The sequence below is a fragment of the Lygodium microphyllum genome, chromosome 27, assembly GCF_053477565.2.
Source record: "Lygodium microphyllum isolate KBCC chromosome 27, Lygodium_microphyllum_v1.1.10, whole genome shotgun sequence".
Taxonomy (NCBI): Eukaryota; Viridiplantae; Streptophyta; class Polypodiopsida; order Schizaeales; family Lygodiaceae; genus Lygodium; species Lygodium microphyllum.
Genome location: NC_141161.1, coordinates 104,829,288 through 104,841,946, shown reverse-complemented (window position 1 = coordinate 104,841,946; position 12,659 = coordinate 104,829,288).

Here is a 12,659-nt window from a genome sequence, read left to right as displayed (position 1 = left end):
AAACATATTGCTTGAACCAAACTACAGCTACATATCACCAATACCATCTATTTGCAATGCCAAGTCATTCTCCAAATGGACAAATCCATGCATACTACGATAGGAGTGGAACCACTCTCTATGAGGGGTCACATAAAAGAAAGCCCTTGAATCCATCAACCAACACTGAGTCAAACCAAGCAAGGCATCAGTCAGCTGTGACTCATCTAAAGAAGAAGTTTTAAGTATGTAATCATCATTAGGATCAGGTTACTGCACTACATTGATCTCTTCAATCTTAACATTGGACTTAGCATGGACAATGATGTAATCATCAAACTTGTCATGCACTTTCCCTTTTCCCTGTGCTTGTCATTGCGCATTCTATGGCAGTGCAACCTAATATGTCTTGCTTTCCCACAATAATGGCATTCAAGTCAATCTTACGTCCGCAGGACTTACTGCGAGACTATCTAGGGAACTTAAAATAAGACTTCGGTGAGTCTCTACCACGGTGATCATTCCCACTCTTGCCATCATGGCGACCCTAAATAGTCAAAGCATGAGAAGTACGAGAAGCATCCACATTCTTCCTATTTATCTCCTTTGTGTCGGGAGTGTACCCTCTATATTAGACAATTTTAGCCCATTCTCGAGCATATTTGCACACATAGCACTATGGAATGTGTCCCAAGACTTAGGCAATGTGACCAACAAGAACAAAGATGGAAGATTTTCCTTAAAGTCAATACCGTGCAATGTGACAGTTGGCCAATGATAGCATGAAACATACTCAAATGTTAAGAAACAAGGGTACCTTCCTTTGTACAAAGGTCCATAAGCTACATTAGCCAATACATCTGAGAAGCAAGGCTCTACTTTATCATAGAGATTATGGATTTTCTCCCAAAGATTCCATGTAGACTACCCATCTATGACAATATTATAATAAACCTACTCGTTGACGGATAGGATAATCATGGACCTGATCTTGACCTTCATGCTTAATACTCTTGCATTTGATCGGCTTGATCTAAGATTTTTGCACTGAAATTGCTAAATTTGGGTCTTCCAATAGCCATAATTGCTTCCATCCAACTTTTCAATGTTGAAGATGGCACTGTCATTTGAATGACCAGCCATAGGCAGGAAAGAGAGGCATAGTATAGACCAAACAGGTTATTATAATACCTACAAACAACCCCAAAACCACTACCAAAACAAGCTAAAAATAAGAGCTACATAACAAATAATGAGCTATCCACAAACTATGACCAAAATAGCATCAAATGGAGGGGACTACTCTCATGAATAGTACAACAATTTGCAATTACAGTATGTTGAAAATGAGATACCTCATACTCAAGCTCACTGCAAATAAAATCCAAAGCTCAATGTTACATCAAAGTGTCAAGTATGCAGCTCCCACTAGAACAAAAGTCAGATGCCAGATGAGCAAACAAAGGTCAAATCCTCATGTGAGTGGCATCCAAGCATCCAAGATACATCAAGTACATAGCTAGGAGCATAAGACCCAATAAAAGATTCAAGCCTGTAAGGTCATAGACCTCTGAAGCATCCGATGAAGTAACTGACAACCAATCTCAAATGTATTGGGCTCAAATCAAATCTCAAATGCATTCAATAGCATGACCAAGCATAGAGCTTCAATGTCATGCACACGAATATATCCAATAGAATGCCCGAGTAGCATGAAAGAGCATTAGGCATACACTATCCCTATTAAAACATTGTTGTCCAATGTATGTACAATAGTAAAATGGCAATCATGACTGAGCAAAAGTGAGCTCAATCAAAGACTAAAATCATTCTAGGAGCATGGACAAGCATGTGGCATCAACCATAGACATCGATGTATCATCCCAAGTAGCCAGGAAGCATCAACAAGCACTAGGCATATGCTTTCACTGATAAAATAGCCTTCAGTCTTGCTTATTACTGTAATAAAAATAACAATAAATCTGAGCCAAATATGGTCTCAAATCAATCCAAAAGCATTCCAATACATTTTTCCAAACATTCCCCAAGTGTCAAATGAGCATCCCGAGAGCATCACATAAGCTAGGAGCATGACATTTCCCAAACAAAAAGCATTCAGCCATGTTATGATAGCATTGATATCTATGAGAAAATTGAGCTAAAAGACTGCTCAAATTAGTCCAATAGCATGTCAAAACAATGATTTACGATCCCCCAAGTATCCGATAACAAAAGATAGGTATACGAGCATCCCAAAAAGCATATACAAGCTCCAAACATTGAAGATATGGATGTCCCTATTTTATGACAGCATGCTTCCCTATTTGCACAGTTAATAGCTGAAGCTCAATGGCTCAAAACCAATGCTCAATGTTAATGGTCAATGTAGGGAGGAGTGATAAACAATGCCAGACCAATTGTCCAATGCTAGGGAGTGGTTGAGCGAGCATAATTCTTGAAAATGGCCACAGTTGAAAAAACATGTTCGTATTTTCAGCCTTGAATACTCTCTGAAATAAGCTCAATGTAGGCTCATGCCTTGAGATAGCCCCAATAGATCCTAAGAAGTCCTAGAGCAATGAGAGCTCAATATGAATCTCAAGAGGGGGAGCTATGGCTGCCAATGGTGAAACCTTGTTGTAGGTAACTCGAATGAGAGCTAAAGCAATGCCAGATTAAGATCGAGCTCACGAAGAAGAAGGCTTTGATACCAATTGAAAAGAGAAGTGCAAGTAAAAGCAAGAGCAAGCAGAAGCAAGAGAGGTGTGAGCTATGGCGGATGGAGCAAGAGAGCAAGAGAGAGAGAAGATGTGGGAACTCCGATAGTCACATGTGTGACCGGCCTTTCCTTTATTCAAATGTCACTGAAAGAATAAAGAATGAAATGATAGTGATGGTGGGCACCTGTCGCCCTGTAGTCTACAGGTGCAGATATTGTCAGTATAGTAATACATGGGCAACTAGGCAGAGATGCCTTTACCCCCAGCATTAACATATCATCCATATCAAAATACCAAGATAATAAGGCTGCCATCATGAGACTTCTTCGTGTAGAGACATAGATCTATGAATATATCCTTGTGAATGTATAAAAGCATCAAACTTGTCATACCATTCTCTAGGTGCCCACTTAAGTCCATAAAAGCTCTTTCTCAACTTGCACACTAGGTGTTTCTTATCTTTTTCCTCAAAGCCCTTAGGCTGCTACATATAAATCTCATCATGAAGGTCCCCATGTAAGAAAGACATCTTTATATCTATCTAATAAAAGTTTAGATCTAATTATGCAACCAAAGCCAATACTAAGCATACGATAGTTGTATTGATCCCAAGAGAGAATATCTCATCAAAGTCAACACCATGCTCCTGCTTAAAACCCTTTATAACCAATCTAGCCTTATATGCTGGCTTGGGGTATCCGCCATGGATATTCTTTAACTTGTACACCCACTTGCATGGTTAAGCACTCTTTTCACTAGGTAAAGGAATCAAATCGCAAGTATGATTTTTCTATAATCAATCATACTATGACTGCATGGCCCTCTCTCAAGAGTGACTATCACCTCTGCATATGGTCTTATCATAGATAAGAGACTCACTAGAATCTATCACCATAACATAGTCCATGGAGGGTGCAAGATGATCATGTTGACATCTATCTCTAGTAGACCCAGGCCGTGGGGCTTGTACATCATGTCCAACTTTATGATCATGGGCCATTAGAACACATGTAGGATGTCTAGCTAACTGTACAGTAACAAGAGGCTCCTCTTGAAATATCACTCTGCATACTTTAACTACCTACTCAAGCTGCTTATGCATCTTCTCCTCATGGAAAAAAATATCATGGCTATGGATGGCCTTCCTAGCCTACGGATCCCATAGGCAATAGCCCATCTCAAATGCATCCCCATAATTTAATAAATATGCATTTCACTAATTTAGGATCTAGCTTATTATTGCATCTATCCTTGGTAACATGGCAAAAAGCCTCACATCCAAAGACATGCAAATGTGCATATGATGGAGGTTTTCTAGACCATACCTTCTGCAACCTGACAACCAATAGCAATGCATGGAGATTTATTTATCAAGTGTATGAAAGTACTAATTACCTCAACCCAAAAATATTATGGTAAGCATGCCTAGCTAAGCATACTATGGACTCTCTCTTGAATCATCCTTTTCATGCGCTCCATCTACGACACCATTCTGGGATGGGTTATAAGGGGCACTCAACTAATGCTTAATATCTTACACATCACAATAGTACTCAAATGAATTAAAGATATATTCACCCCCATTATCTAACCTTGGGCATTTCAGCCTATACCCAGACTAATTCTCAACAAGAGCAAGCCAACACTAAAAGATAGCCAATATATTTGATTTCTGCTTTATGGAATATGCCTAAACCTTATGCGAATAATCATCACAATGAAAGTAATAAAGTACTTTATGCCACCTAGTGATTAACATGGCATGGAACCACATATATCAGAATGAACAAGAGCCAGAGGCTCAACCATGCATATAATACCAAACTTCTTATGATAACTACATGTCTGCCTGCCATAAACACAATGAACACATGAATCAAAACATTTGTAGTCAAGGGACAAAAGATATTGCAAACAAAAAAGCATTTTCATTCATTTTAAGGACATGTACCCAAGGTGACGATGCCATGAAGATACATATGGTATGTCAATCAAAGTCAAAGCATGGTCAATAGAGCCTTCAAGAGATAGAGGTTTCCAACCTTGGCACCTCGAGCAAAGACAAGATTCCCATGGGTAATCTTCTATGTGGAATCACCAAAAGATACATGATACCCTGCATCATCCAAATACCCAGAAGAGAATAGGCTTTTTGTCAAAGCTAGAACATGGTGTACATCATGTAGAACAAAAGTACTACCTAAAGCAAAATGTAGTCTAATATCATTAGTGCTAATTAGATACAATATCAAGTCTTTTCTAGTCTCACAAAACTTATCATGTTGCGATAGGAATGAAACTAATCCTTATATTGGGGTAACATGAAAAGAAGCCACTAAATCAAGCAACTAACACTTAGAAAAAGTGGATGAGGCATCAGTAAATTGACTAACATTAAGAGAGGAAGTTGTCAAGATATAATCATCATCAGACTCAAGCTCCAAGGAATTTATCTTCTCAATTTTTAATGCTGGACTTATTAGAAACAATGCTATGATTATCAACTTTATCCTTGTCTTTCTCATTATGCTTTTCATCATGCATCTTATGGCATTGTGGCCTAATATGACCTTGCTTTCTACAACAATGACATTTAAGAGAAACCTAATATGACCCTGTTTCCTACAACAATGACATCTTATGGCACTATGGCCTAATCTGACCCTACTTCCTACAACAATGACATATTATAGCACTATGGCCTCCTACTTCTTACAACAATGATATCTTATGGCACTATGGCCTAATATGACCCTGCTTCCTATAACAGTGACATGAAAAAGAGGCCTTACAACCATGGGACTTACTGTAAGACTATCCATGAGAGTGAGACCTCTGCGAGCCTCTACTTAAACAGTCATTACAACTCTTACCATTGTGTCTTCCCCTAACAGTCAATGCATGAGGAGTATGGATTGCATCCACATTCTTTCTGTTTATCTCCTTTGTGAGTAAGGCACCCTCAGCATCCTAGAGTTTCAAACCATCCTTAGGTATATTAGCACACATGCCAATACGAAAAGTGTCCCATGATTGAAGAAGTATCACAAGCAAGAACAAGGGAGGAAGATTATCCTTAAACTCAATGCCTTGCAGATTGAAAATCAAATGAAACTCACTCAAATGTGCAAATACACTAGTCATTTTCCTAATGTGAAGGTCCATGAGCTATTTCAACTAATACATATATGAAGCAAAACTTTGATTATCATAAAGATTACATATCTTCTCCTATGATGACTGCCAAGCATTATCCTCAAGTGCCACAACATTGAAATAAATCTATTTTGACAATGACAATATAATAGTGGATTTACATATCTCATCCAACTCATCCCAAGTATCCTAATCAATGCCTTCAAGCTTGATCCTCTTGGTTTTCAAAGGGCTAGCATGCTTCCTTTGAACCAATACCTATCATATCTACATCTTCCAATAGGTAAAGTTTTTGCCATCAAGATTTTCAATATTAAAAAAACACTATTATTTGAAGAACTGATCACAATGACAGTATATCAATGTAAAATCCAAGAGAATGGGTTATTGTAAATGATTGCAAATCAGTCCCCAAAACTTAGCCAAAACAAAGGCAAAACAAGAGGAAAGACCAAAGTACATAACTATTCACCAACTAGAAGCAATAGACTGCCACACATACAATGTCTGCTCTCTAAGACTGTGAAATTTTGTAATTACAGTAATGCTTATATAAATACAATAGTATATGTTGATCCAACTATGGAAAAATAACCAAGAAAGCAAGCTCCCACTGCCAAGGATATCCAAGTAAAAAACTAGAATATAAAGAATGCAACTAGTAGTGACTAAGCATAGACCACTAATACCAAAGATTGTCACAAACAAATTCTCAATAAGCTATACATCCAATAAGCATATACATCACCAACAAATTGCTGATAGAGGTAAATATCTATGTCCAAAGTATACAAATCAACCCACAAGTGGAGATAACTACATCCAATAACATAAAAAAGAGCATATACATGACCAAGAGTTCCATTGTCTCAAAGAACCAAACTCTACTAAGTAAGTTTAAGTATCTCCCATTGGAAGAGAATTTGAAATGCAAAGTGAGCAAGTAAATCTCAAGACATATACATCAAAGCATCCGAGAAGCCCAACCACATCACAAATACATCTAGAAGCGTAAGTGTCAAATGAAGCTTCAATACCCATAAGTAAGCATAAGATCTCAAAGCAACTGGCCAAAGCCCACCAACTACATCAAATATAATTCAAATCCAAGTGTCAAAGGATGTCATAACCATATCCGAAGGCTCATACATCAATGTTGGACATCATCAAGATATATAGTATACCCAACATACCATGTAGGCACAATAGGCATTCAAAGCATAAAGCTCACTGTTATATGCTTGTTGTCCAAACTATTATGATAGCAATAAACCTCTGTAAAACCCCAGTAGTATCCCAAAAGCATAACCGTACTATCCAAGCACCAAAATAGCATGCCCAAAGTATCAAACATGAATTATAGAATTTATTGTTTGTTGTCCAAACCAAATTTGTTCTATTTTGTGTGAAATAGAGAACAAAAACTACAAAGAATCAACTTTGTGAGTGTCCAAATTTGTAGCTCTCTTTTTGCTCTTCATTTCTAGCTATAGAAAACCTAAATCCAATATTGTACGCAAAAGTTATGGGTAAAATAGGACAATGATGTCAAGTTGCCATAGTTACCCATGACTTCTTAGTATGCTCTATATCTATTCAAAATGGATAAAATGGCTACTCCTCAACTCAATAAGCACTCAACAAGGCTTAACTAAGCCCTAGGAAGCTCCTCAACAAGTCAGGAGAAGGAAAGACTCAATGCATATCTCGAGAGAAAGAAATAATGGCAACCATGAAACCTCGAGTTAAAGCTTTGAATCAAGGCTAAAGCAAAGGATGAAGAAGCTCCTCAAATGGGTGGCTCTACCAGTTGAAAGGTAGAGCCCGAGTGGAAGCACACAAGTGGAGGCAAGAGCTATGGCAAATGGAGCAAGAGAGAAAGAGAGACACACACCATATGTGGGAATTCCAATAGTCATAATGTGTGACCGGCCTTCCCTTATTCAATAGTTACTTAAAAAATAAAGAATAAAGTGACAATGATGGGTGCCTGCCACCTATGGTGTACAAGTGTGTGGTCATGGTGTGTTAAGTAAATACAGGGTGGCATAGGCATACACACCTTTACCCCCAACACTTTCATCCTCTACTCCTATCTAAAACTTTAAAAAAGGCATTATGTACAAAAGGTAACCTATCTTGTAAATCCTTATCAACCAATTTTACCTCTTGGAAGCTATAAGCATCAATCATCTTGGTCATGACCATCTTACATACATACATCCATCTAATTATATGAAAATACGCCTCTAATATTTCAAGTAACAATTAAATATCTTCCTCAAGAGACTATCCATAAATATTTTCAAAATACAAACCCAAAAGGCCAATCCATGTTTTTATGTCTTTGAGGAAGAGTATTCCAGCTCCCATGTGTTGGCTTTATTATTGATTTCGTGATTAAGGTTAAGTAATTTGCATATTAAGTTTATTATTGCTATCGTTTGATTTCCTAAATATCACTTTCAATAGGGAGTAGGGATTGTGATGAAATACCACAAATTAAATGTGTCGATGGAATAGACTAAATCTTGTATGACTAGATGGCCCAATTGGAGCCATCTAGCTTGTATTTCTTCAAGGAATGGGGAAGGACAAGCACTTGAACAAGTGGGACCATGAGAGCCATTTGTAGAATAGTGGACACCAATGGGGAAGGGAGATGGGAAAGATGAAAAGATGGCGAATGGGAGGGGCTCTGAGGCCTTCACTTTAGCCCTTGTGAATTGTTTCCCATTTTATACACATTAGCTTATCAAAAGAATGCAAAGATTGGCTTGAACATTCTTAAGACTAAGGCCTCTTTCCAAATTTGTATTGCATTTGCACAAATCTTTCCCCACAATTCCCACTTTTAATGTGATGCATTGCCATCCATATTTCTCAAGAATCTCTTTGCCTTCGTCCCACTCATTAATATTTTCTATGCTACATCATAATTTAGACATGATGGTCTTTGCAAATATCCTCCCACTCTTAGTGGTCTTTGTTATGACCTTCATAGTCATGCTGATGGGAACACCGATCTTCATGGTCTCAATCGTTGCTGTGGTGATCCTCACAATTTCAATTGTAATCCTTGTTCATCTAATCTGGCCAATCATACTAGTTTGCCACATGTATCATTCCAAAAACTACCAAAAAAAGAAAAGATAAAGAATATATACTATGTTTTGATAGGGAGGATGGTAACCTACTCATTTACTGTGTTTCCATGTTGATTGCCTTCATTGACCAAAAAGGCTCTTCATTATTCTTCTTGACAATGATACCATTTGTGAGTGCACCATAAAAGAGAATGGAACATTGAGAGAAGAGAAGAGCACATGAAATGTGAAAGAAATAGAAGGAAACATTGATATAATACTTTGGCATGTGGGCTTTTTTTTTATGGAATGTTTCTTTTCTTTTCAAAAGAAGATATTATAAAGGGGTGAAGGCATAGGAGGGGTTGGAATAAGGAGTACAAGCATGGATGGGAGGGTGAGGAGGTGGAGGGAGTGGAGAGCTTGTTACTAGGGAGGTGAGTGGAGGAGGTTGTTTCTACTCAAAGGGAAGTGAAGGTAGTGAAGAGTTGTTACTAGGGAGATGAGGAGAGAAGGGAGGACTATGTTTACCATTCCTATTATGATTCCATTGTTGGTGTATATGAACTTGTGCACATTGTATAGTGTTCAATACCCCTTACTTCCTTTGTGTGTGTGTGTATGCATGTTTGTGTTGATTCCATAGTAGATGCACATTCTCATGTACACATTATGTGAAAGGAGGCCAAAAAAAAAAAACACTATTATGCATGGAGATATAAGGGATTAATCATGTGGCTCTCTCCAAATTTTTATGAGCTCAAAATGCCTAAAATTATAGGATTAACTAGAAGCATGGGTCGTTATTTCTTTTGGATGTGCATGTATGTTATTTCTTTTGGATGTTCACATGCACATATGAAAATTAGGAGTAACCGCATTATCACTTTTTAAATTTCAAGTATTGCCATGGTGCCCTCAATGGTCTATAGTGATGATATTGCACCTTCAACCATTGAGGGTGCTACTTCATTATCGGAAAAAAAATGATGTGGTACTTTAGATCATTAACATGTCATCACCTTTCCCCACCCTTTTATAATTATTACTAGGATTTTTGGGTCTTATGAGATTTTTCCCCTTGCATTCTAAAAGTCAAATTCTATGCTTTTAAAAAAAGGGGGGTGGTGGTAAAAACATAGGGACAATGATAGAGGGAGGGCAGGAAAACGTGCACACACACACACACACACAAAGAAGAAGAAGAAGAAAGAAAAACAAAAAATAGCCGCATGGCAATCCCAACTATAGGGCGAGCACTATCATGTATTTTCTATTTGCATAAAGTTTTACTATTATTAATTTTTTTAAGTGTAAATAAATTAAAATTTAAAATAATATAAAATGATGATAAGTATAAGTTTAGAGAAGGCATCAACCTACCGACTAGTGACACTAATCACCCATGCCTCTTGAGACCCTCTGCAACCCATCATAGTGATATACTACAAAAGTTGATCGTGGTTGGTGTGCTATGTTATGCCAAACAATACCACTTTGCCAAGGTTGATGATTCATCTTGCAAGTATCAACATCCATGCATGGAAGCTAGGTCAAAGAGTTTGGTTGAATGGACTAATGTTGTGCTATATTGGATGGTTATTGAGGAAAATTTTGTGAATACTTTAATTCCACTCTAGCAGAAAAGGCATTCACCCACCAACTAGTGACAGTAATCACGAATGCCTCTTCAGAAGATTGATGCTAATCATCCAAGCCTCTTGAGACCCTCTGCAACCCATCATGTCCCCATCCTAGACTATTATTTGTGTCCTCAAATGAGCAACCCCATTCCCATATACCATAAATCATTATTTCTTTCACAAATAGACTTATAGACATTGAATAGAAGCATTATTTACCACTTATAACCATCCCCCAACCAAGTTGGATTCACAAAATCAAACTATCCTAGAACCTAGTTGGAATAAATGGAAGCATATGGATCTCAAAAAAGGCTTCTAATATACGTTGCTTCATATAATATCCAAATAAGAACGAGAAGACATATATATGTTGATGCTAATATATTTCATAAAAGCAAATAAAAATGAGAAGCTAATAGCTAACTTGCTTTGCAAGATATCAAGGATAGAGAGATGGACCTAGCTATAGCCTTAAAGCATCCTCCCATTAACCTATATAAGTGAGGCCTTGGCACACAAGTAGACACAAATCGAGAAGAGGTTCATGCTTCTTTCCTTGACAACAAGAATTCTAGCTACATGAAATCTACCTACTTTGCTTGAGCTTCTTGCTTTAACTCTGATCTTGCTCTAGAAATCCTTTATACACCTTGCTACAAAGCTCGCATATCACTTAGCCTTGTGACAAGATTAGAGGCAACCTTTAAAGGAGTTCAAAGACTAATTCCAAGGTAGTTGGGACCAATGGATATGTGCTTCTATCAAAAGCTCACATTTTGCACAAGTTGTGATGAATATTTCAAGAAGAATGCCTTGCTAAATATTACTTTTGAGCCAAGAAGCAAATTCAATTGATTGTGGTGGTAGTCCACCTAATCCTCAACTAGCTAGTTCTTCAATTCCAATGAGTCTCAATATAGATCTCAAAACCTCAAAAACTAAGGGAGCCAATGCTAGAAAAGTTAGTTGTATATAAAATAAGAAGATTTAACCCTAATGATTTGTTAAAATTACAATGAACCAACGCATCTCCCAACAAATTGTCTGCATTCTCCTTGAAAATAGGGAAGAATGTAATATATCATGAGTCTACAAGCCCTATTTTGGGTCCTTTATGTACTAGTATTAGAGCTAACTAAGGACAAGAGGCAAGAGATCCATCAACCATATAAGCCCTTGGATATTGTTAAAGAGAAGAAATGAGAGAGAGAGAGAGAGAGAGAGAGAGTGTGTGTGTGTGTGTGTGTGTGTGTAAGAAGGATCTATCAAGCACATAAGCCTAATAGAGTTGTTAGAATTAAAGCCCAATGCATCTTCCATAATGGGAAATGACCAATAGTAAGTGGGTTACAAGCCTTGGAGTTGTGAAAACGTTTCACACATTAGTGTTGGAAGTTGAATCAACATATACACCTGCATGGCATTCCTGTATACAAGAGGTGGATGTGATCAAAGAGGAGTTGCTATGCATAGATCCTGATTCATTTATCATTTCCTTGTCATCACTAGATATATTCGCTTGTCATCATTAGATTTCAAAGATATCTAATGACAAGGAAATGATTACCTTGTCATTAGATATCAAAGATACATGTTATGACAAAGAGGATGGGCAAGATCTTGACTATGGTTGCCTTATCATCGGGTAAATGCATTGGAAATCTAGTTTCTAAGCAGACAGAGCTAGAAAATAAATGTAGAAGAGTCGAAAAGGGCACAAACACTAGATGTTGGCACCGATAGAATAGACAGATGTTAAGAAGCAAGAAGAGGGGTGTAGGAGTCTCCATCAACAAAGTATTCATTATCTATAGGTATTCATCAACTTGCATGATGGTAAGATGCATTGCCATGTTTGGTAGGAAGTGGTGGATGAAGAAGTGGCGGCCCTTTTGTGTGCAGGAGTTGGGGCTATGGCAAATGGTTCCTAGATGGACGTGGCAACGCCATGGTTTGTGAATAAGCTCCTAGAAACTTGCTAGCTGAGGTTCGTAGTCGGAGACAGTCATCCATGGTGAAAACCCAAGGGCTGTATGCCTGTTGCTGGCCTTTTCGAAGGGACCAACACCGAT